Source organism: Macrobrachium nipponense, chromosome 38 (assembly GCF_015104395.2).
Source record: "Macrobrachium nipponense isolate FS-2020 chromosome 38, ASM1510439v2, whole genome shotgun sequence".
NCBI classification, from domain to species: domain Eukaryota; kingdom Metazoa; phylum Arthropoda; class Malacostraca; order Decapoda; family Palaemonidae; genus Macrobrachium; species Macrobrachium nipponense.
Genome location: NC_061098.1, coordinates 12,716,532 through 12,743,408, shown reverse-complemented (window position 1 = coordinate 12,743,408; position 26,877 = coordinate 12,716,532). Strand labels below are relative to the sequence as shown.

The 26,877-nt window shown below is 39.2% G+C and overlaps 1 pseudogene; it reads right to left on the bottom strand.

The window, feature by feature from the left end:
* Positions 1-798: 798 nt before the first annotated feature.
* LOC135209534 (von Willebrand factor A domain-containing protein 7-like) lies at positions 799-23,727 on the bottom strand (annotated as a pseudogene).
* Positions 23,728-26,877: the final 3,150 nt, after the last annotated feature.

Here is a 26,877-nt window from a genome sequence, read left to right as displayed (position 1 = left end):
GAAAGCCGAGCGTCCTCACGTCGAGAAGAGAGGGCAGACTGGAGAAACCTCTCTCTCTCCTGACGTTTACTTCCACCTCTAGACAAACGCTGGGGAGAACGAAGTCTAGACGCCGAAATACCATGAAACGGGGACGAAAGACGAGCAGGCGGAGAAGACTGTCTTGACCTCTTGATCGGAAGTCTATCATCCTTCTTACGGCCAGAAACCGTTTCCTTCTGCTTAAGTAAAGCATCCAGTTGTCGCTGCATAGCAAGGATCACCTCCGTCTGCGAAGATCTATACGAGGAGAAGAGCCATGCCTGCGAGAAGGTGAGGGGCGAGGGGACGCCTTCTTCCTTCTCCCCAGAACAGCCTTAGCTCTAGAGCGACTGGGGCGCTCAAAGACGTCCTCATCGGAAGACGACTTAGCCTTCTTCTGGGGCGGAAAGGACACGCTTTCCGGAGAAGAATGCCAATCCGACAAAGCATGACGTGAAGCGTCCTGATCTTGAAACGTCCTCTTCAACGGTCGCGAATCCGAACGAGGATTCCCACCCCTTGCGCGGGGAGACGCGTCGGAAGACGAGAAACAATCCTTTAGGACACGTGCTCGAGCATGCTCCTTAGCAGCCTGGGAAGCGTCAACAGGTACTGCTGAAGGGACGTCAGATCGGTGGGGGAATCCCCGTAACCCTCCTTCAGCCTTCGACATGCCCTCTCCCTGAGTCCTGGGAGTCCGGCAGAGGTCCCAGCCTAGAGGCGCTATAGGGCCGATCTGACGCCCCTCCACTTCACTGGGGGCACTATCACTCACACTTAGCACTTTTCCCTGTTTTCAAGGGCTAGAACCTTAGATTCCAGAGTTTTCAAAGAATCTAAAATAAGCGAAAGGGCATTACCCTCCGCAGACACCACTTGAGGGCCCGAAGGCAACACTACGGGGTTAGGAGTCACAAAATCTAAAGAAGGGTTGGGTTAGAAGGGTTACATTATTACCCTGTCCTAACTACCCGATTTAACTCCTGGAGGAAGACCTCCTGATCCTATCACGCTCTAATTATTTACATAGGATTCATAAGTCTTCCATTGAGCATCATTCAAGCTTTCACACTCCGTGCAGCGAAAATCATACCTACACACTTGCCCCATACAACCTTTACACACTGTGAGGATCCACCAAAGCTTTTGTAACCTCACCTTGCATTCGTCTTTCATACACACTCTGCACTAGCCGAACTAGAACCTGACATATTTAAGGAAAAAACCAAGCCAAAATCAAAAACAATCCAAAGTCACGTATGCCAAGCTATCGATCCAATAACAAATAACCAAAAAGTCAAGAGGATACTCAAGCAAATAAAGTTTTCCAAAATCCTGAGGCGGAGGTGCTGTAAACAGATGTTTACAACACCAGCGACAGAAGAAATCTGATAGAAAATGGGAATGGTTCCTGATACCCGCCTCCCAGCGGCGGGTGGGAATGGGTACTAACCACCCTACTCCCACTACGTGTGTCGTAAGTTTTAGAAATTCTGTCGGGACTTCAGAGAATACAGCTATATATATATCTGACAGGTAAGTTTCATGAACAAACGAGATCTTCCCTTGAGCTTTCCTTAACTCCATCCACCTTTGCGAAAAGCAATATAATATTGACAGAGACTTCTTGAATTCACGAAACCGAGGTCTTGCTGGGTTTCGAAGACGAAGTTGTCTGTTCACTTTAAGCTTCCTCCGAAGCACTGCTTACTTCACATTCTTGAGGCTCAAAACTTAAACAAGAGCTTGAAGTCTGAAGAGTTCAACAGAAACGTTCAGCCAGGAGACAAACCTGGTGTGCGCTGGCGCGCGCTCGGCGTCCATTTGCGAGGACGCTCGGCGTCCATTTGCGAGGACGCTCGGCGTCCTGGCGCCGGCTCGGCGTCCACTGGCGAGGACGCTCGGCGTCCACTGGCGTCCATCCGAGCGTCCCGTTCAAGCCGAGCGTCAAAAGAAGCGTGCAGAAAATCGTCACGCTCCTGACCGGCGTCAAAACAAGCGAGAGAAACTGCCTTCTTTTTCATATTTCTCGGTGGAAAGACGTTACACGTGATTCAGGCGACGTTCGCCTTCTTACTTCTCACTGAAACGCATAACGAGAGAGTGAGGGGACGTGAAGCGTCCTCTTCTATAAAGCTTCTATTTAGAGGGCGCGAGTCCTTCGAGATTCGTGCACGTGCACGATCTTCGCAGCCTGGGAAACGTCAACAGGTCCTACCGAAGGGACGCCAGAGCGAATGTGGGTTTTCCCCGTAACCCTCCTACGGCTTTCGACATGCCCTCTCCCTAAGTCCTGGGAGTCCGACAGAGGTCCAGGCCTAGAGGCGTTATGGGGCAGATCTGACATTCCCTCCTGACGAGAGAGAGGACGTGAAGCGTCCTCTTCTCTAAAGCTTCTTAGAGGGCGCGAGTCCTTCCGAGAGCTCCAACCCTTGCGCGGGGAGGACGCCTCGGAGGACGAGAAGCAATACTTCAGGATTCGTGCACGTGCACGAACTTTGGCAGTCTGGGGATTTGTTTTTTCATCAGAAACTGCCGAAGGCACGCCAGATCGGTGGGGGTTCCTCGTAACCCTCCTTCGGCTTTCGACATGCCCTCTCTCCCTGTGGTCCTGGGAGTCCGACAGAGGTCTAGACCTAGAGGCGTTATAAGGCCGATCTGACGCACCCTCCACTACACAAGGGGCACTGTCACTGCACTTAGCCACTTCACTATTGCTCTCTAAAGCAAGCACTTTCGATTCTAAGTTACGAAACGAAAGAGTATAAGAGAAAAGGGCAATAACCTCTACAGACACTGTTTTAGGGCCCGAAGGCAACACTACACGGTTAGGAGTAACAATAACAGAAGTAGCACTCTTCACAACAATGAAGGAGAGCGATCACCTCTCGCAGACATATTCATAACCCGTAGGCCATACTATAGGGTTAGGCAAAATAAAGTCTACAGGAAGGTTAGCAGGTTCACTACCCTGACTTTTGTTTACTGATTAATTGCGTACATACGAATCATACTTTTTCCTTACGGGAATTAGACATGTTTACTGATTATTGCGTACATACGAATCATACGTCTTCCTTACGGAATAGACAAAGTCTCACACTCCTTACATGGCAAATCTCAACAAAGAAGCAAGACCACCCACCCCTCGTGCATACCAAGTGCGGATCTACCGAAGCTTTCGGTAGCCACACCCTATCTTTGCAGACAACACCCTCTGAAACTAGCCTAACTAGATTCAGATATCTTATGCAAAAATGAATCAAATTCAAATCAATTTAAGATAGCGTATGCCTAGCCACAAATCCAAGTAAATGAATCAAAAGACAATTAGGATACTTAGCGGCAATGAAGTTTCCAAAATCCTAAGACGGAGGTACTGAAAAACAGGTGTTTTCAGCACCGGCGACAGAAAAATTATGAATAGAAAATGGGAATGGTTCCTGATACCCGCCTCCCAGCGGCGGGAATGGGTACTAACCACCTGGCCGACCACTGCGTGTGTCGGAAGTTTTTTTTTTAAATTCTGTCGGACTTCAGAAAATACAGCTATATATATATCTGACAGGTAAGTTTCATGAACAAATTTTATTTTGTATCAATCAAACTGGAAGACCACTTTTGTAACAAATGTTTAAAACCGAGGTTCTGATGACCTACCTAGGTGTAACAGAGTAATGAAGTGCTTGTCATCAGTGGCGGTGATCGTGAAGTCCGACTCTAAACCGTAGTTGGTAACGATGAATCTCCCTGTGGCCTTGTCGCCTGGCCTGGCCGAGAGCTCCTTGGTCGTTGAAGCCACTTCTACGCTGGCCTGGACAGGAGTTATCAACACAGACATCAAGCGACAGAATGCGTTGCCTGTGGAAAGTCGTTTGTCGTAAAGAAATCGGCAAAAATTTACTGTGAATATCTGCTATACCTTTGCTGGTGGGTGATTCAACTCTCCAAGTTTCCTTTTCCTGTATACGGTCAGTTTGTTAATCGCAAATAAACTATTGCATTCATCAGCTCTATGTACTGAATTGAATTGAATATAGAATTTAGGCCAAAGGTCAAGAACTGTGACCTACGATGTCATCCATCGCTGAAACAGAAATTGACAGTAAAAGGTTTGAAAGGTGTAACAGCAGGAAAAGCCTTGCAGTTGCACTATGAATTAGCTGTTAAAGAGAGGGTGGAAAGTAAGAAGGAAGAATGGAATATGAATGGAGGTAGAGTAAAAGGAACAAAAGGGGTTGTAGCTAGGAGCCGAAGGCACGCTGTAAAGAACTTAAGTAACCGACACCACTAACCCTCTACAGTGCCAACTCTATGTAAGATTGTGCATGCAGGAGTATTTGTCTATATATAAGTGTATATGTAAGATACGTCTATTAAAATCAGCCACACAGTACCTGAGATGACGTGTCCATGCAGCAGGACGTAGAAGGGTTCCTCAGGGAGAGGTTCGCTCCTGACGTAGAATTCGTCATCGATCTCACCAGAATAGTCGATCGTTCTCAAGACGTCACCTTTCTGTGAGAGACGATTAAAATTGAGTAGTTTTGTGCAAACCCAACTAAAACAAAAATTAGGAGAAATGTTAAATAATATACGTAAATAAAAGTAGAGATTATTCCAAGGAATGACAAAAGCGTCCTTTGTAGTTTCTCAATTTCTTGTAGTGAAATAATAAAGTTTGCAATGCAAAGCTTCTGAGGACAAAAAGAAACTAAAAAATTAAATGAAGCAATATTATTTTTATGGAAAAAAAATAAATTGTTTGAAAAACACCAAATACAATAAGATACCAAATATCTGTCTGTACAAAATTGAAAAGGCAAAAAGGGGAATTATTTTTATCAGAACCACTAAAATAATCATTACACATTCGACAATACTAATAACAATGATCTAATACTTACTATGCTGACATAGTCAATACGATCGATGTCTTTCACTTTACTTTCAATGTATCCAACCAGGTTGACGTCGATATAGTAAATAGTGTCTGTAAGAAAAGAAGGAAATTATGGAACAGATACATCGCAGCAGAACATTTTAAAAAAATGTCATACATTTTTTCTTATTTAGCAACAGCAGCTCTTCTAAAAACACCATCATTTTAATGGCAAACATAATTTCAACACACAATGCCTAACATAGGGAGTAATTGAAAATTATACATGTTCTCTCAAATGGGTAGTACCCTTGGTGAAAAGGTGGACTTACGTGTCAAGGTGTTTAGGAACAAAAGGAGAGGCTGGAGGATTTTAGCGTTGGAGAAAAGTTTGTAAAATCTGACAGCTTTGAAAGTCATGAGAACTAATATATAAGAGTGGTTGAACTGAATTGTACTGATTATAGAATTTTGGCCAAATGCTAGCGCGGGGACCAGAGGCCATTCAGCGCTGAAACGTAAATTGACAGTAAAAATTTGAAAGATGTAACAAGAGGAAAATATCGTAGTTGCACAATGAATCAATTGTTAGGAGAGGGTGGAGAGCAAGATGGAAGAAAAAAAATATGAATGGAGGGGCTGTAAAAGGAATGAAAGGGACTGCAGCTAGGGGCCGAAGGCACGCTGCAAAGAACCTCAAGTGCATACAATACACTGAATGAGGTGTACTGATGGCACCACAACACTACGGAGAACAAGTGGTGAAATGTGTATGTGTAGAGGGTAACGACACACTGCTGATGAACCTACGTAGGCATCAGAAGATGATGAAAATGTGGAAATGTTGTGATTCAGCAGTTATGGGATGCGCATGTATTTCCATGGGGGGGGCTACTTTATATGTTTCAGCAGTTATGGAATAGAATAGAATGCAGAATTTAGGCCAGGAGCAAGCACTGGGCCTACGAGGCCATTCCAGCGCTGACACGGAAAATGACAGTAAAACGGCTTTAAGGGTGTAACAGAAGGAAAACTTCGCAGTCGCACTGCGAAATCATTTTCGGAAGAGGATGGAAAGTAAGAACTGGCCTTACGAGAAACCTATACCAAGTTACCTAACACGGGTCTACGAACCTACTCAAGGCCTCCTGATCCTATACTTACCCATGAGAGGACGCCCTTCGACGTCCATATAATGAGGATGAGGGGGCGAAGGATCCAGAAGGGCGAACCCTCCTAGCCAGCTGAGGGTTGAATTGCCTTGGATGTCGACGCTCAGAGTCTCAATCAGTGGTTCCAGGTCCAGGTTCCATGCGCCGGCCACTGGGCTGTTCCAGCGCAGCGCGCGGATGGTGCTGGAATACGAGATGACTTCCACGTTCGGTTCCGCTCTCATTGCTGCCTCGTCCATGATGTCGTATTCTTTGCCTTTTGGTAAGGTATTTAGGATATGAGATAGACAGACAGACAGACATACAGACAGAGACAGAGAGAGGAAGCGACTATCACGGTCTACCCATTTCAAGTGGTGTAATTATTTCCTATTTGAAGAGTTAATTGCACACAGCAGTAAAGCTGCTGTATGTTTATATACATTCATACATATATACATACATATAAAACAAGGCTAGCATTATAAGCACTTGATTAATTAAAAGCATATAAGGAACTGAGGTTGAAACTCGTTGATCACCTTATTTGATCTTAATTGTTGAAAGTAGATTATATCATTAATATCAATGTTTTAGCTAAAAAAAACTCTACTGTATTACAACATCCCATACTCCCAGTGGTCAAATAATAGACTCGAAAAATTAAAAGGCCGTTAGGATACTCAGGGAGGAAAAACTTGAGATCGGTGAAATAAAGCTAAACAAGGATTAGTAATTTCAAGAACGAATGAAAATCTGATATACTGAATGTCACCAAAGTATTTTGAGACATTCTTTTAAAAATTACCGAAAAAATAAACGAAAACTGCCCCTCGACGTTTCCCAACAACTAAAAAACCTTTTTGCTCTTCATTCTTCAAGATAAAAACGACTAAAGAACTTTTTTCAGGAAAGACAGAATTCCTTTGTGAAAAATTACAAATAGACATATGGTCCAAGTGTCTCATTCAAATATCAAAAACAGGTTTCCTTTTTGTGTCACTTACCGGAGCGATCTCGCAGGACGCAGGAGGAGGGCTGACCCACGACCTGGATCTTGAAATCGAATATGGAGTCGTCAATGGGGATGTTGATGCTTTTGGCAGACGAAATCTCCTTCATGATGTTGATGTCAACCTGGTGGTAGAATGTTTCCGAAGGTTACGGAATTTGTCTCGTATAACTCTTTCAAGTTTGAAAGGTATAGTGCCGATTCGATGAAACATTAATGAATTTCTTCCTAAGGAAGATTCCTATAATGATATTACCTGACTGTATTTCAGCAAAACAAATTTCCTTAAAATCTAAGTCGAACGTTCTTGAAACTCCTCAGGAAGGTTGGTGGACAATGCATGACAATTTTACTATATAAGTTTTGTGGTTTAGTCCAAAGTAGTAGTACGATATTGGTATTCTGGACTCCAACTGTGGTCTGTTATTCTTATAATACAAAGGTTTAGTACGATATTGGACTGCAACTGTGATCTGTTATTCTTATAAATATACAATAGATGTTGACGGGAGTTAACGAACCAGTTTTGACGGAAACGAACGTCAGATTAGTTAAAATTATAACAAAGAAATCTATCAGAAAAAAAACACAACCCAGCTTGAAATCTCTTACTACCAATGTAGCCTCGGCTAATCGCTTTTATGAAAATCTTTACATTTCACAATACGGCTTTCTTTTCTAAATAGATGCTTTGACACATTCTTTCTTGGGTCCATATATAACATGATTTTTCAATCCCTTATTTCTGTCGAAAAGTGAATAGCTATACAAGCACAACTAAATTATAAGAGAAAATATGTGAGCATTATAATTTCCCTACACTTTTGAATTGGATCAGGATAATATTCATAATTTGAATGCAATAAGGTCTCTAGGAAACAGCAATTTTACTCTGAACCTTAGAATTAAAGGTGGAAATTGGACTAATTCTGACTTGTAAACATTTCAGTAGTGTAATTTTGTTGCATAACACCATGACTGTAATGAACTTTTAAGCGTGTTTTGTAATCCAAATCACTGTGTAACCTTGAAAACAGATTTGAAGAACGTGTTGCGCGTAGTAAATAAGGTAATAAAAAATAACGAAAAATATTCAAATGAAAGAAAAAAAAAAGTTCCTTTGATAACGATAGGTAAAAACAGTTCCTCTAGTATCTACCTCAGAGCTCCCCGTAGGAGGGTAGTCCGTCAGTGCACCTCATTCGGTGCAACGTAGGCCTACTTAAGGTTCATTGCAGTGCCCTTTCGGTCCCTAGCTGCAACTATTTCCATCCCTTTTACTGTACCTCCATCCATATTCTCTTTCTTCCATCTTGCTGTCCACCCTCTCCTAACAATTGTTTCATAGTGCAACTGCTTTGAGGTTTTCCTCCCGCAACCCCTTTCAAACCTCTTACTGTCAATTTCAGTTTCAGCGCTGAATGGCCTTAGTTACCCCAGTGCTTGGCATAGTGCCAAACATCTATATAAATTTGAATCAAATACCTCTGAGCTTTCAACGCTGTCGTCGAGAAGCGGAGTTATCTCCTCAATGTCGAATTTCTCCATCGGGATGAAGAGACCTCCGGTTAAATCACAGAGAGTGTGAAAATCTTCAATGGATGTCACTTTGTTGCTCACTTCGTTGTTATTGATGCTGAACACCACAGTTACCTGTGGATTTGAAAAAAAAAAAAAAAAAAAGTAAATAAAAATAAAGTTTTTCTGTCCATTGGTAGCCTCTGCCATGATCCGGTAGTGGCCTGTTTCTGGTACCTATATCGCTGCCAGAAGTACGATTACGGCTAACTTTACTCTTAAATCAAATAAAAACTACAGATGCTAGAGGGTTGCAATTTGGTATGTTTTTTGATGATTGGAGGGTGGATGATCAGCATTCCAATTTGCAGGCCTTTAGCCTCAGTAGTTTTTAAGATCTGTGGGCGGACAGACTAACAAACTGGCACAATAGTTTTCTTTTACAGAAAACTAAGAATAGTAAATATGGAAGGCATCAGGACCTTACCAAGTTCTACTCCTTTTAAAGAGGAAAATAAGAATGTATTCTTATCTTTCCAGCTATGTCGAATAAGAGTAAGAAGTATTTCATTTCAAAATTACGATTCTCTAGGATAACGTACTACTAGTACAGTGATTACTTTTGTCAGTGTATACAGGTAGTACAACATTAATGGATTTGTGTTATGGGGGTGATAGGCCATTAAAGTAGAGCATAACTCGCTAATAATCTTATGATATAAGTTTGCTGATGATGATTTTGTAAGGAGTTTTCTCTATCGAATGAGATCTTTCTAAATCTGACATAAAAGATTAAAGATGGACGTTTTGTACGTGTTTTCTTAACATGTCTAATTGTGCAGTTTACGGACCTCTCCTACTTTATATTATATTTTCTGTCTGTACTGTTTATTTTCATAACAGGTAACCCCTTTGTATTGTAAAGCTGAACTTACATTCTCAGTTCACATTGATTCATGATGAGGCTTAACTCTGTCAGTTGAATACTTAGGAAATGAAGTTTCTCCAGACTCACCTTCGTGTTCTTCTCTTGAGCCATGGCGATGTCGCCATCCATCAGTTCACCGTCCTTGCGTGGCATCGGTGAAACAGAATATGGTTCCGTATTCCGGAGTATTAGTAAGCGCTAGCTGCGGAATTTTAACAAGAAAAGAATTTAAATGAATTAGTTATTACTTAGGAAAGCAAGTAAAGTGATATCAGTTAGGGTTCATCCACACTACAGTAAGCATGCCATAAACACATGTCAGAACACTATTGCATACATATCACAAAAAAGTTGATAACAAGTTCAACGACAGTTAGTGCAGACGAATTCTCATAGATGCTGGAGAATCGTATGAAGCACTGATTTAGAACCCTTAGCAAGTTAATGACTTGTATTCAACATGTCACAGACTGGTGGATTCACCATGCCACCAACTTGTATTCAACATGTCACTGACTTGTATTCAACATCTCACTGACTTGTATTCAACATGTCACCAAACTGTATTCAACATGCCACTGACTTGTATTCAACTGTCACTGACTTAGTTTTCAACAAGCTCTTCATTAGGTTAGACACGCTTAGTCTGGTAACGCATATGGATTTGATAGACTGTATTACCAAGTCATTACTCGTGATAGTTATTCTTCTGAGTTGTGATTCTTACCTGTACTCCGCTCCAGAACATCTCACTGTAGTCACTTCCTCCTCCGTGGGATACAGGGCATCCACGGCAGCCAAGAATGCCTTTCGTCGTCTGTCTTCGTGACTGGCCCGACCGCTGTGATGCAGAAACAAAATTATTACTTACAGAAGAAATAGTTATCGGATTACTCATCTCATATTCTAGAGTTGCCAGTAACTGAGGAAAGGACAGAAGAAAAAGGTAAAGGTGTGAGCCCGCCTGTATAGATAAATAAGCTTTATAAATTGAGTACTGACCTCAAAACTCTAACGAGTTTACTCTAAAGTCTCTTTTGACCAACCTGACAGGTAGGAATGTTTGGTTTCAGACTCTGTATGTTTGTATGCATATGCAAACAAAGTTTCATATAACCAAATATACAGAAACGCACATACACATGCATACATTTACATATTCATTTACTTTTCACAAATAAAGTATACATACAAATAATTATTATTTATATAAATAAACTTGATCCCTTGCACAACTTTTTCTATGCTTAATACAATCAATAACAAGACCTCATTTAAACATGATGGTAGCTAACGATGAGGACAGAAAGTCCTTGAAAGCTTGTAACTTTTAAACACAAATCTCCATTAGATACCATCCTGTTTAAATGATGCCCTGTTTTATATATAATATATATTATATTATATATATATATATATATAGCGTATAATCAATATAATATATTATATATATATATAGTATATCGGCAATCAGCAGGGTCCATCAAACACATAAAAAAGTCATGGTTTATTACAAAAACGTTTCGCACATATATATATATATATATATATATATATATATAATATATATATATATATATAGATACTATATATATATATATATATATATATATATATATATATATATATATATATATTATATATATATATATCTTACCTGGGTCATTAAAAGGTACCAAGACGTAGAGACTGGCAGAGGCACTTTCCACTATCTGGTGGACTTGCTTCTTGACTGCATTCATCTCGTCGCCCATGGAACCTGTGGTGTCCATGACGATGGAAAGAGCCGACCCGTGGTAGAGGTCGAAGAGTTTCCGGTACTGGTCGACGTCGACGGCATCCAGGATGACTTTGAGGTAATGGTCGGTTGCCTGGAATTATGGAAAACGGATGAGTGAGGTTTCCCCAGTCTGTTAGTAATGAGTTCATCTTAATTAGTAAAAGTTACAGTTGGTTTAATGAGATTCAGGCTGTCCAGCTCAGCAATGTGGTTTTTTTTTTTTTTTTTTTTTTTTTTTTGTGTTTTTTTTTTTTTTTTTGGGGGGGGTCATTCAATGCTTAAGATACTGAAAATAGAGAGGCAGAGCAGTTGGGCGCCATAACTCACCTTGACAGCTAATTCCGCAGCCTCGGCGTGGATGGTAATAGTGAGGCGAGAAACAGGGCGAAGCCGTGTCCTTGTTGATGCCTCCTAGCGGGAGCTTCCCCTGTCTGTGTCGTCAAGGACACCTCCGTGGGCTGCATTTGCCTCCTGACGAAAAAATGAAGGGTGGAAAGGTTTTTTTTTTTTTATTTATCTTCCGTGAGTTTATATAACAGAGGCTGTGATCCTTGGATCCAGTCAGGGATCGGAATAATATCTGGAATATTAACTGCGTTTTCTGAATACTTAAATTGACTTTTTGGAAAAGAGGTTTTATGAATTGAATTCAATTGAATACAGAATTTGTCGGCCAAGTGGGGCAAGAAACTGGGACCTTAGGAGGGGCATAGAAGCTGAAAAGGAAACTGACAGTAAAAGATTTGAAAGGTGTAACAGGAAGAAAACCTCGCAGTTGCACTATGAGTCAATTGTTAGGAGAGGGTGGAAAGTAGATGGAAGAAAGAGAATACGAAAGGAGGTACATTAAAAGGAACGACAATCAATTGGCCAGAGAGACCCCAATTACTTATTGACAAACTCTTAGTCTAACTCACCAAGTTCTACAGAAATCGGTCTACTTATCAGGATCTACAGAAATTGATCTACTCACCGAGTTCTACAGAAATTGGTCTCCTCAACAAATTCTACAGAAATAGGTCTACTCATCAGGCTCTACAGAAATGGATCTACTCACCCCAAGTTCTACAGAAATTGGTCTACTCAACAAATTCTACAGAAATCGTCTACTCATCAGGCTCTACAGAAATTGGGTCTACTCACCAAGTTCTACAGAAATTGGTCTACTCACCCAAGTTCTACAGAAATTGATCTACTAAACAAGTTCTACAGAAATCGGTTTACTCATGAGGCTCTACAGAAATTGGTCTTCTCACCAAGTTCTACAGAAATTGGCCTACCCACCAAGTTCTACAGAAATTGGTCTGCTCACCAACTTCAACAGGAATTGGTCTACTCGCCAAGTTCTACAGAAATTGGTCTACCACCAAGTTCTACATAAATTGGTCTGCTCACCAACTTCTACAGGAATTGGTCTACTCGCCAAGTTCTACAGAAATTGGTCTACCCACCAAGTTCTACAAGTATTGGTCTGCTCACCAACTTCTACAGGAATTGGTCTACTCGCCAAGTTCTACAGAAATTGGTCTACTCAACAAATTCTACAGGAATTGGTCTGTCACCAAGTTTACAGAAATTGTTCTAGGAATCCAATACCCTCCTTGAAAATCACGCTCACCTGTAGTTGGTTTGGGCACCAAGTAATCTGTGGCTAGCGCATCCACATAAGTATAGTATCCGGTGGTGAGACCAGCTCCTGATACAACGTTGCCTCTGCACTCCCCCTGGGGGTGGGGGGGAAAGATTCAGATAAAAAAATATGACATATTGGCAGGAATTATTAGGTATGTTTCTGATGGATATTGTCAGCAGTAGCAGTAGCAGTAGTCGATGAGGAGTAATAAAGAAAACATTATCTTTATCTTACCATTATGAACAAAAACGTGAAAAAAAATTCTGTAACTGCAACAAATCATTTTTATTACTACCCCTGTAACTATTATTAAGTCAATAGAAACTACTTCTACGTCTACTCTTTCTGTCAAAACACTACAACCAAAATTACTCTCCTTTGCAAAAACAGGAGCGTAACTAACGGAACATATTACTGATCAACATAATCAAATGAAGATACTCCAAAAATTAATCCACTGAAAAAAATCTCACTTGAGCAGAAGGACAAGGCGTGCAGACGTCCTCATCAGGTTGAGCAGGATCGTCAAATCCAGAGAATCCTGGAAGCCCCAGATCTGGAACGATGTCGGTGTTTCCCTGCTCTACCCAGGTGGAGTGGGCGTAGAATTTCTGGAGCGAGTGGAGGGTGACGCCCAGGAGGGAGCGGGCGGCTGGGAAGGCCTCGTCGACCAAGATTGCTGTTAAAATCTGAAAAAAAAACCGCAAAAGTGATTAAATTTACAGAAATCGTCATGATTTTGAGACAAGAGCTGACAGATGGAGAAAAATGCATCAGAAATCAGGTATAATGGAGACTGTCAATAATAAAAAAATGAGAAGAAAATCTCGGTGAAAGAATATGACCTTTAGGAACACCACCACTGATGGAGAGGGGAGATGCTGAACAATGACTACCATATACGTATAGAATGATTCGAGCTTGAACATCAGGAAATTTTGCTGCCTAACTTTTGAGTCACCAAAATGGTTAATTTAAGGTAATATCCACTGTGGATTTTTTTTACAATCATACTGTAGTCTGGTCATTACTTAGGGATTCTCATAATCATTTCTGAATATCATTAAAGAAATTAATAGTCTGGAAGCCAAACTAATTACTCATTATACTTTGGCTATTTGTATGCCATATTCTACTCCCATTTGTGGTGGTGTTCTAAGAGATAACATTCTTTCACTGCAACAGGCAGTCAAATTTACTCCATCGAAAGTAAATTTGCATAGCAAATGATAAATGAACATATATAGTTTATTTCCATTTTAATCTACTTCCTATTACTATCTTTTCACAGGGCTTTAAGAAGAGAAAAAAAACTTTTGTAAAAAAAATTGTTACATGCCGTTTTATCATACTGCTGAAAATACAAACGCTTATATTTTCTTTGACTTAAATGAAAACGCATTGAAAATGAAGCCGTATATGTTTTACGTATGCTACTTACTATTCGTTCAATGAAATAAAAAATATTCGCACTCCTTACCTGTGGATATCGATCTGACATAGAGTACGAATATTCGTCGAAGATTTCAGCATCCGCCTGAATGCTGGGATTATATCTGAAAATAAAAATTGACTACTGTACATATACACACACACACACACACACACACACACACATATATATATATATATATATATATATATATATATATATATATATATATATATATATCATAATCTAATAGGTTCTCGCATGACATTTTGCACTGACGGCCCTACTTCCATGTGTGAATGTGTTATAGCCTATGAATGACTATATACTCATCAAATCAATATATAAACGATTATTCAGAAAAGATTTTACGTGGATATAGTCATGATTGAATTTCCCGTTTTCTTTACCTCAGAGTTGTGGACGAATCCGCATGGACGTTCGACTCCGCTATGGTGTTGACCGCCCGGATGAACCTGGCCGGACTAGCCGAAGAACCGTAGTATGCGTGGTAGAGTTCGGTTAAGGAGGCGATTCCGGAACGACGAATTCCGGTTTATCCGCCGGCGGGTAGTCGATGAAGAACTGGCGAAGGTTCCGCCGGATGGCTTCTCTCGTGATCCATTTGTGGTCCCTGGTGATTCCTTTGGTATCCTGAAATGAAAAGTGGTTATAAAATACTTAAAGATGGCAGCTGCCAACAACGTTAGTGATGTCAGTAATGCTTACAGTGCATTGCGAAAGGTGTACTGACGGTATTAGCCGACCCCACCCCCTACCCGGTGGAGATGAATTTACTGAATAATCCAGCATAGCTTGAAAAAACTGTTTAAAAGCTCTTCACTTAGATCTATAAAACATACCACACTTGTAACATTTTTCTTTCAAGTGACAGGTCTTCGCTTTTCAAGTTTGAGTAGAATCGTCTGTCACTCATAAAATTTTATTTTGTGTCCTTTCCGGGTGCTGGCTAGGTAGAGGTCGTCAAAAAAGTATTTATATCAAAGAGCTATGGAAAGAATAATGAAGGGTAATAACACTAAGAGACAGAAAAAGAGCAACTGGATACGTGAGCAAACTAAAGTAGAGGATATTCTAAGAAAAGGAGCAACATGGATACGTGAGCAAACTAAAGTAGATGATATTCTAACAACGAAGAAAAAGAAATGGACGTGGGGCAGGACATATAATGAGAACACCAGATAATTAGAATGGATAAAAAGTATAACAGAATGAGTCCCTAGACATTGCAAGATGATGGATTGACGAGCTCAGAAAATTTGTGGTTATAGACTAGCACAGAAAGACCATAAACAGAAGGGAGTGGAAGGTCTTGTCTGAGGCCTTTGTCCTGCAGTGGACTAGCAATGGCTGATGATGATGATGATGATGATGATGATGAAAAACAGATTAAGCACATTAAGACTTCCTAAATTAATTTGTGATTATAATCACATGTATAATAACTTCTGAGTAATATAGATATTGTTTGTTTGTTTGTGTGGTGTTTTTACGTTGCATGGAACCAGTGGTTATTCAGCAACGGGATCAACGGCTTTGCGTGACTTCCGAACCACGTAGAGAGTGAACTTCTATCACCAGAGATACACATCTCTAACCCCTCAATGGAATGCCCAAGAATCAAATTCGCGGCCACCGAGGTGGCAGGTCAAGACCATACCGATCACGCCACTGAGACGCTAATATAGATATTGTGAATAGTTAGCTAGAGGTATATAGATATTGTGAATAGTTAGCTAGAGGCCGTTCCAGTATTCTTATATGCTAAAGATGGACCCTCCATATGAAGTGTCAAGAGCAGTCAGTCGGTATTATAATAAATTAGACAATTGGAATAATTCTTCTTAAAACTGGAGAAACAACTCCGAATCATGTAACAGTATAAATACGTTTGAAAATTAAAACTATAAACATTCTCGAAAAAGGAGAATCGTGCAGATTCTCGAGCGCTGTCTGTACACTTTTATTTCAAAATAATAATTATACAGTTTCATAACTGTGGATTCGTTTCTCCTTAGATATTTTTGTTCGAACATTTCGACGAGACTAAATTTATGATAATATTAATATTTTATCCCTTTCCCTGGATAACATCAGGATGAGATTGAGGCAAAGGCCATTCAGTATCAGGATGAAGAGGGGAAGGCTGAAATGGTTTGGACATGTTGAGAGGATGTATGGGAATACAAGACCCCAGGGAAGCATTGAGAGCAGTGCAGATAAGAAGAAGACCGCTGGGTAGGCCATGAACGAGGTGGATAGACATAATTGTCAGAGGGCTTGAAGATGAAATCCAGGACCCAGAGGAAGCGAGGGAAATGACTTGTTTGTTTGTATGGTGTTTTTACGTTGTGTGGAACCAGTGGTTATTCATCAACGGGACCAACGGCTTGACGTGATTTCCGAAACCACGTCGAGAGTGAACTTCTATCACCAGAAATACACATCTCTGACCCCTCAATGGAATGGCCGAGAATCGAACTCGCGACCACCGAGGTGGGGCAGGCCAAGACCAACCGATCATGCCACTGAGGCGCACGGGGAAATGGCTCGGGATAGAGGCAGATGGAGAGGAACTGTATCAGCCTTATGCCACTGGCCAGTGGCGGGAAGATAAAGTAAAGTAAGTAAAGTAACTTCTTAAAACTCACTTCGTCCGGACACAGAATATGCACCAGATCCGGGTCACTGGCATTCAGGGGCGTGGCTAAAAATCCCGAAGCTGTGCCAAAAATGGCACAAAGTGCCCCAATTAGAGCGACCGACACACGCGCCTTGGGCATTGCTGTAAAACTGAAGTGACTGGGGACGTGGTAACACTATATATATATATCATGGCGGTAACTGGAGAGCGGAAATGACGTCATATTTTCTCGGAAAGTAGTCAAAGAGGATTCGGGTCAAGTTGATTCTTCCATATTTCTTGTATAAGAAAGGGAACACTGGACCAAAATAGATACTATATTTCCTATGGAAATTCAATCCCTGCAATACTACTTCTTACATAAATTTGTGATCATTATCATCTGTATAGTTATAAATATAATGTAAGTACAGTGAATGCTTAATTAATTGAAATATTTATTATAATTAAATTTTTTAGGGAAATTCAATCCCTGTCTTACGACTTCTTACATCAATTTGTAATCATTATCCTCGGCATATTTATAAATATAACGTAAATACCGTAAATGTTTAATAAAGGAAATAATGTATCATATACATATGTCTAAATAATGGAAATACAATGAATGTTTAATAAATAAAAGTATTATATAACAGAAAAAATCAATTAACTTCTTAAATTTGTGATCATTATCATCTGCATATTTATCAATATAACGTAAATACAGGAAATTTTGAGTAATAAATGATATAATGCACTACCATTTCTAACTATTGTGAATATATGATGTTTAATTCATACAATGTTTTATATAATAGACCAAATAGATTGCACCGTTGAGAAAAATGCGTTGCCTCCTCGTTGTGAAATTTATGGGAGTTTGTCAGGTGTTCTCTCTCTCTCCTCTCTCCCTCTCTCTCTCATCTCAATCTCTCTCTCTCTCTCTCTCTCTCTCTGAAGACGGCTTATGCTGGGTAGGTTTTTGTCGGCATCTTGTGATGTTGTCGCATGGACCGAATTCGTTCATATAAAAGCATGTATTTTTTTTTTCATACTTCAGAAAGCAGTCAATTATGTGAATTAACAATATACTTAAACCTTTCCATTTTATGAACAGAAAATTAGCATTTTTTTTTTTTTTTTGCTACAACAGCGGTAGCTTTCATTCTACAGGGCTAGCTTCTGCCGATGATTTGTAGCTTTTCACATATTTTTTCCTAGAACATTTTACATAATACAGCGCTACTAGCATTAACTAGTCTAATCATTATTCTATTATGCTGTTACACATTATATGATGGGTCCTTCTTAGATAGTGACCGCCATGGGATGTAATCCAATTTGCATCCACAAAAGACTGTCAATATTATAAAGATAATGACCCCCAAGGAGGAATATTAGTCCTAGATAATGACCTCCGAAAACCCTTGGGAGAGGTGGGGGGGGGGGGGGGGGGGGGGGTGTCACTCTAAGAAGGGCTCACTATCTAGTAGGAAGATCCCATGATATCGTTGTCAAATGGGAACTTGCAGGACAAGAAAGTCTCTTCTTATGATAAACACGAGCATCCTCGTTTTTGCCAAAACTACCGGCTTCTGTTTTTTTATTCTTTTTTTTCTAAATTCTGGCTCCAAATTGAAAAAAAAAAACGTCCCATTGCGACTGCACCTTGAAAGTTCAGTGTACCTTACTATAGTGAGTAATCACAAACCTACTGGGTTTCTCGCCTACGTTATCGTCAAGTGCTAATTTTTTGCGTTTTTTTGCGTTTTAAAGGTTCGTGTTGGCGTTGGCTATCATATCTTTGAACTATATTTTTTTTATTTTATGCCAATTTTGAGAAGTACGTATAAGATAATTAAGATTAGTCAAGTGGTCAACTTCCTGTCACCTTAGCTCTGATGTCTAAGTAAATAAAATGACTTAATGGCTCAGCAGTGCAATTTATCTTGCTTCCGGTTAGCTTGTGTTTTTGGCACCTATAGCGGTGCAAGACGCACGATCATGGCTAACTTTAACCTTAGATAGAATCAAAACTACTGAGGCTAGAAGGCTGCAATTTGGTATGTTTGATGATTGGAAGGTGGGTGATCAACATACCAGTTTGCAGCCCTCTAGCCTCAGTAATTTTTAAGATCTGAGGGCGGACAGAAAAAGTGCGGACGGACACACAAATGGACATCTCAATAGTTTTCTTTTACTGAAAAATTAAAAACACACATCTCGAAGTAATTCACTGAAATACACTGAACATGAAAAGTTAGAGCGTTGTAAGTGACACTTTTGCGAAATATTTATCCCATAACAACAACTGACTACTATCGACCTTTGAAACCTAAATAAAAAAAATGAAAAAAAAAAATTAAAAAAATACAAAAAACTAGAGAACGAGTATATTTAAGAAATATATTTCTTTTCTAGCTAACACATCACCCGGAATTTACACTGAAGAATTAAGCGCAGATAAACATCCTGAACACCAGGGAATTGTTCTGTAAGTTCCAATAGACAAAACACGACGCGTGAATATCTAAAACTCTTCAGTGTCACCCAACATCTGATTCACTGTTATTAGAATAAGAATCTGCAAGTCACAAATGCACAGATTCAGAATATAATCAACTCACGAGGTGGAGAACAGAACAGGTATAAATTGGCCTAACCGACAATAAAATTATCCCTAATACAACAGAAATAAATAAATAAATAAAGAGAGAGAGAGAGAGAGATTTTCATTTTGTACATTTAATGAAAGGTATGTATCTGTTGGAGAGAGAGAGAGAGAGAGAGAGAGAGAGAGAGAGAGAGAGAGAGAGAGAGAGATTTTAATTTTGTACATATGAAATGATTTATTTTGTATAATTGTAGTTGGGAGAGAGAGAGAGAGAGAGAGAGAGAGAGAGAGAGAGAGAGAGGGGGGGGGGGGAGGAGATGCGAAAATTGCACAAGTCGAGTGACATAGTTTTCTATTTCTTCCCTTTTCTTACGTTATTTCCGTTCTATAACTGATATATTTACAGATTCACACAAATCTGAAAAGCAATGTTGTTTTCAAGTGCTATTTAAAAGTAGCCATTAATATGTTGGGACATATGTAAGATCGAAATGACGAAATGACTACCTTTGAAATCAAGAATCAATGACAGAATTAATATATACGAACCAGAAACACACATATATCCATCTATCTACATATATATATATATAATATATATATATATATATATATATATATATATATATGTGTGTGTGTGTGTATACATACATATATGTGTACGTGTGCCAATCAATGACTCTGAAGTACTGTAGTGACATAATTGAGAATCATATGGTCTGGTTCACAAGGAATGTATGTGCTCCATTGAAAAGAATCTGATAAGTTGAACAATGGATTCCTTTATATTATCACTACTTCGTTGTTGGCGGCTGGCATAACTGAACATTATGGGAGAATAAATAGAAGTATTGTCTTCTTGTGGGACTCAAGTATCACACACAGTTTTAAAATTTTGTGTATCAGAACATAAAGGTTTCCATACATTATTATATTCTAGGAAGTGTACGCATACACACACACACAGCGCGCGCGCGGTCGCATATATATATATATATATATATATATATATATATATATATATATATATATATATATATATATATATATATAGGTATATATATATATATGAATATAAGTTCTGATTGGACAACACTTCTAAAACTTTGTGTAAAGCTGTTGTTAATTTACTTCAGTAATTTTCCTGAATAACAACTCTATTGAAGATGTCTATATCATTTAGCATCTCAAAATTATTTAATATCCAGTCACTTTAGTAGGAAAAGTTCATTTTAACTCTGACTTTCAGAAAAAAAAACGTATGAGCCTCCTGGCATTCTTAAGTGTATTTAAAAAAAAATGGAAAATGAACTCTCTCTCTCTCATGTCATTTGTTTCGAATTAAACTTAAGATTACTCTTCATAAAAAAACGTAGACCGTTCTAACATACAACTATTGTGAAGGTTTTGTCTGTCCATCAGCCCTCATATCTTAAAAACTACTGAGGCTAGAGGGCTGCAAAATTGGTATGCTGATCGTCCACCTCCAGTCATCAAACATAGCAAATTTCAGCCTTCGATCCTCTGTAGTTTTTATTTTATCTAAGGTTAAGGTAGCCGTGGATCGTACGTCTGGCAGCATTTTTCCGGAGGCGTGCGACACACCTTAACGTGACCGCATCAAGGGAGCAACTGAACCGCTGGCCAGTCCTAGGATAGTTTTATACAACATTATACATAGTATATATTCTATATATACATAGATATATATATATACATATTTTTATATATACATAACATATATGCCAACTACAGAAGATAATAATAATAAGAAAAAATAATTGAAGTCACAGTTACACAGGCTAAATAGCACAAACTTTCCTTGCTAGTCGCCAGGATATTCACAGTGAGGAGCCCATTTTGAAATGACGGTCCTGTATTCATTATTAGTTATAAATCATTACTGATTTTGAATGCAAAATAAAAAGTAGATAAGTAACGAGTAGTAAGTAAACTCCAAGTAACCAGTTATGCAGATAGTTCTCTGAAGTTCCACAAATGCAAAAATTCCCGGCAATCATAAAATATTGAAAAAACAGTCACATACAGTTATCAAACGGCAATATGCATTAAATAATATGTGTTTAATAAAAAAAAAAGGAAATTACACAGAAAACTTCCAAAATACTTATGATACATACCTGATATACAAAAATAAGCATGAAGAAAGTTAATAACAATCCTGACAAGTATTTGTGGAAAATGCATAGAGAATCATTAATGAATAAAACGCCATGAAAAAAATGGATAATGGCAAAATTTTTGTTTTACTCACCAAGACGTTAAGAGATTCTTAGTGGGGGGCATTATTGGAAAAACTACGCCCCAATTTGCATTCGTATTGCACTGCTAGGAAGACGAGGACTTCATTGGTCTGCTATCAGTCCATAGTGGTATTAGTTTGAGAATTTGGCATTCATCATTGACGTAGCAAGCTAAAAGATCATTTCAATCTGCGCCTTTTGTTCTTGTTCAAGGCAGCAGGAGAAATCTCATGTAGCCAGCATCCGATCAACAAGTACTTTCGTGAGCCGCTGACATTTATTGCAGGTACCTCTCCCTCACGAAGCGAAACCGATGTTATAATCACGAATGAAAAATCTTGCTGTTATAACTTAACATCACTACGACGATATCGAACTGGTTACCATCCTTCCATTCGCAGTATTTTACAGACATTACTCTGATATGATGTAAGACTGTAGACGTTGCCATTTCAGAGTGTGTTTATGGGTGCAATGCCTAGACCAACTGAAAGTTATATGTCTGCATGGTGTCATTTTCCATGTGTTGGGGATTTTAGTCCCTGAGATCCTTTAGTACTTTTACGCCCCCAGACAATTTTTCCATGAATGGAGAGGAAGGCAGCCTTGCGGTATTATTTCCTTGCCCTTGAAAGTAAATAAGTACCCACCCTTTCTTACTTTTCCAGTATTAGATCCCTTCCTCTGTACATGTTATAGACTTTCAATTGACCAGTACGCCTTACAGATCACCTTAAACTCCTCATCTTGGCTGGAGCAGTTTTCTTGGTACAAGACTTCTTAACGAAACTTTGGAAGGTAGGCCAAGATTCTAGTGCCTTTGAGCAACATTAGCATTCCCTGTTTCTAATCTGCCAACCATTTTTCTTTCCCCGTTGTACCAAGTGTTCAGCCTCGTCAACAGAAAGATCCGCTGGTGGAAACCACTGCTGCTGGGGAACAGGCTGATTCGGACCAGGCAGATTCGGACCTAGGCTGATTCGGACCTAGCTGATTCGACTTTATCCAGCTGATTCGGACCAGTTTACTGGCTCATTCGGACCTTATCCAGGCTTAATCGGACCTTAATATGATTGGCCGATTTTTTCCATGCAGTCTTACCTCCTGACAAGAATTTTAAGTAATGTTTATTCGGACGACTGTAATTAACCCCCAGGGGCTCGTTACTAAACACTGGCGAAATAAATTTGACGCCCAATCCCTGGTGGCTTTCGTATTCGCGGGGACGAACGATACGAATGCTTATATAGAAATACCCATTGCTATAATGTAAAATTATTAGCAAGGGTCCGAATCAGCCTAGCAAATGGTCCGAATCAGCCAAGATTAAGGTTCGAATCAGCCACCGTCCGAATCAGCCAAGGTCCGAATAAGCCTACATCCTGCTGCTGGTGGTACTGGCACTGGCTTCAAAACCAATGGGAGGTAGCTCCCTAGGTACCCACATGCACGGGGGCTGTAGTGCTTCAAGGGGTTGGATCGTCACATCCCGTTTCTCCTCCATTTTTACTCGTCATCTGTTGCTTTAGTGTTACTAGCTATACCTACTCGTAATAATGCCATGTTCTCTTTCTTTCCACACTAGGCCCAATAACCTTCCATCTACCCTCTCCCTTCCCCCTCTCTTTAATATCACTTCTTCCTCTTTATCCTCACCTATCATAACACTGCCTTGCTCAATAACAAGCTATCGCCAAGATCTTTTACCCGAAATGGCTCATAAACATCACAGTCACCATCATCTGCATACGAAAAATCATACACGAATAGCTTCATTTGGGGAACAGGCTTATTCGGACCTTGGCTGATTAGGACCAGGCTGATTCGGACCACGCACTGGCTCATTCGGACCTTTATCCAGGCTTATTCGGACCTTCATATTCGGACCTAATATGCAGTGGCGGCTCCTGGCTATCATTCATAGGGCTGCTGTTACATAATTTTTGTTTTCAATTCCTTGATATTAACTGCATAAAAACACGCATTATATAGTACGTATATATATGGCATTGTTTTATATGGCACTATATACAATGCCGAAAACTTAATTTCTTTAAGTTCTGTTTTTCTTGGGCTATGACTGATTACTAATGGATGATTACCCTAATAAAATTAGAAAACAGAAAACAAAACTGAAAAAGTATTAAAATACTAAAATTCAAAGCAGTAACTTTCGGCAGCGGAGAGACTGGCGGACGGACTGACGAAAAATTGAGAATATGAGGTTACATAAAAATATTCATTTTATTTAAACTAGGCGTAGCAAAATAAAAATCATTAAACCTTTAAAAAGAATATAAACTCGAAAGCAAAATCATTAAAATAGTACAAAACTGAGCATGACAGTAAAATAAAATAACATGGGCGTATATAAAACAAAAGGACTAAAGAACACCCACCTAAAACACAGACGCATGCATACACATACACACTATCTCTCTCATTCTCTCTCACTGGGGAAGGCAGTAGAATCGCTGCCGAAAGCTATTTTGAATTTTAGTATCATTGAAATTATTGTGATTATCATTTTTTCCCATTTATTGCAACTCACCACTGAGTTGATTATTCTGCATTACATTATATAGTATCGTCACTGATTTGATCACTATCACTAATACTACACATTGATTAGGCTATTGACGAATTTCAAATCACACCTACGTCCTCCAACAGCTAGGCTAACACTGCTCGAGAGGGTAGTGCTCCTGTCACCCTTACGTGCGAGCTGGCTACATTATCACCCTGCTATAGCAAAATAAGAACTGCTGAGCACCAGCAGTTCCACCTATTGTTTCAATTATTTTTTTTTTACAAAAACAAGAGAATGGTAATCATTTTTAAAGGATTATTGATAATCTATACTTAATTTTTCATATTCACGTATGTATTCATAATTTTGTGCATATATATTATGAAATCTATAAGGGGTGCTGCAGTTCCACAGTTCCCGCTGACGAGCAGCCACTGCTAATATGTAACATATGTGACATTGCTTTATAATATTGTTTCAATGTTAGTAATCCATAATCATTCCAAAGTCTATTAAGAAAATATATTGGGGAAAATAATGGAAATCCACTCCTCTCACGTTTCAAGGACCATTTATTTCGTACAATTACATATTGGTCTAATTTTTAAAGTAGTTCATGTAAAAAATAAGGCCAAAATTCACTCAAATTCACCCGAAATAGCCCCTTTATTTACACTGCCGGATTGTATGATATATGCACATTTCTTTTTCAGTACCTGACCAGTTGTAATTTTTTCCTTTCATTATTGTCCTCCCACGGTTTCATGACGCGCCCTTGTAGTCCTTAACCTGCTTTCTCTGATGTCTTTAATTTGCCCTCTTTAACAAGATTACTTCACCTGATTCGGTATTTCCTTTGCCTCTAAGTATATTAAAGATATAAGTGAATAAGATGCGAGGTTACTTTTTTGGTTATTTTGTTCAGCTTATGATCCCGCCCCTCCACTTGGTTGTTTGACCTAATACTGCGCCCAAACACTGACCAGTTCTCCATTTTCCACACCTGACTCTGCAAACACGTTAGGTCAACATAATCCATAAACTCTCTAACTGGCCCAATTACACCCACCTTGCCTGAAAGTTCATCAAAGGTTTCCTTAAGATCATTGCTATAATATAAAATTATTAGTATGGGTCCAAATCACCCAAAACAAAGGTCCGAATTAGCCTAAACAATTGTTCGTATTAGCCTAGCAAATGGTTCGAATCTGATCCAAATCAGCCAAGGTCCGAATAAGCCTGCATCCCTTTATTTGATACCACAGAAGGAACACATAAAGACCTTTCTTCCTTTTGTTTGTCTGTGTGGTGCTTTTACGTTGCATGGGACCTAGTGGTTATTCAGCAACGGGACCAACGGCTTTACTTGACTTCGAACCACATCGAGAGTGATCTTCCTTTTGACTTTTTTTCACACAATCCTGTGCCGACTCGGTCACATCGTATGCCTCCATTGAACCTACATTGTCTAAACTCATTTGAGCGGCAATATTATCGCTCGATAATTAATAATACCAACGATAATGACGATTAACTTATTATGAAGAGAAATCATTTGGTTCAAAAGGTACTGACGTTGATTGGCTCTCACCTGAGTCACCTCACGGGACCGTGACAATCACAGATATAAAAGCCTAGATGCCGCATCGGCCGCTAGCTGAATAGGCTGGCGTACGTCATCAGGCCCGCCATCTTGGTGCGGTAATTCAAACAATGCAGCAGTCTGCAGTATATGACGTTTTTTCGCCACTATTCGCTTAATATTGCACGGATTTTCTTGTCTGATGGCTCGTTACATAGCTTACATAATTCCCTACAAGGATCTAATAAAATAAAGTTGTTCCTTATTGTTTGAAAGTTAACTTACAATGACTTTGTTTTAGCAGGTAGGGGGAAGGGGGCTAGTTGTACACAAATGTTAATATTTACCCATAACTATTGCTGTAAACAATAATTTGAAATGCTGTGATATGACAGCCTACGAAAAAAATGGTTAAAACAATTTTGTTTAAGGGCCATTAGGTCAATAGGGTAAATCGTGTATGTTGGACACTAATTTGATGTTTCTAGATTTCTTTCACTGCATTATAGCTATGTAATATTAAAGTGTTAATCTGGTCCTTGTAATAAGAACTAAATGGCCAAGCAAGGCACATAATGAGTTTTTGTTGATGTTTTGATATAGCCTGCTAATTTCATATCAATGCTATAGATTATTATTACAATGTAGTATCATTAAACTGTTGGAAACAGCAATGAAAAAAAAAAGAAAAAAAAAACTTGTTTAACATGCTGGGAACATTTATAAATAAATGCACAGATGTACAATAAAATGTTATATATACATTCAATGTAAGAACAAATATCATGAAAATAAATAATTGTGCAATACATTTTGAGAGTTGTTACTTCAAAGTATAGGCTTAATGACCATAAGGCCACCATAGCTTTAAATTTACATGCGT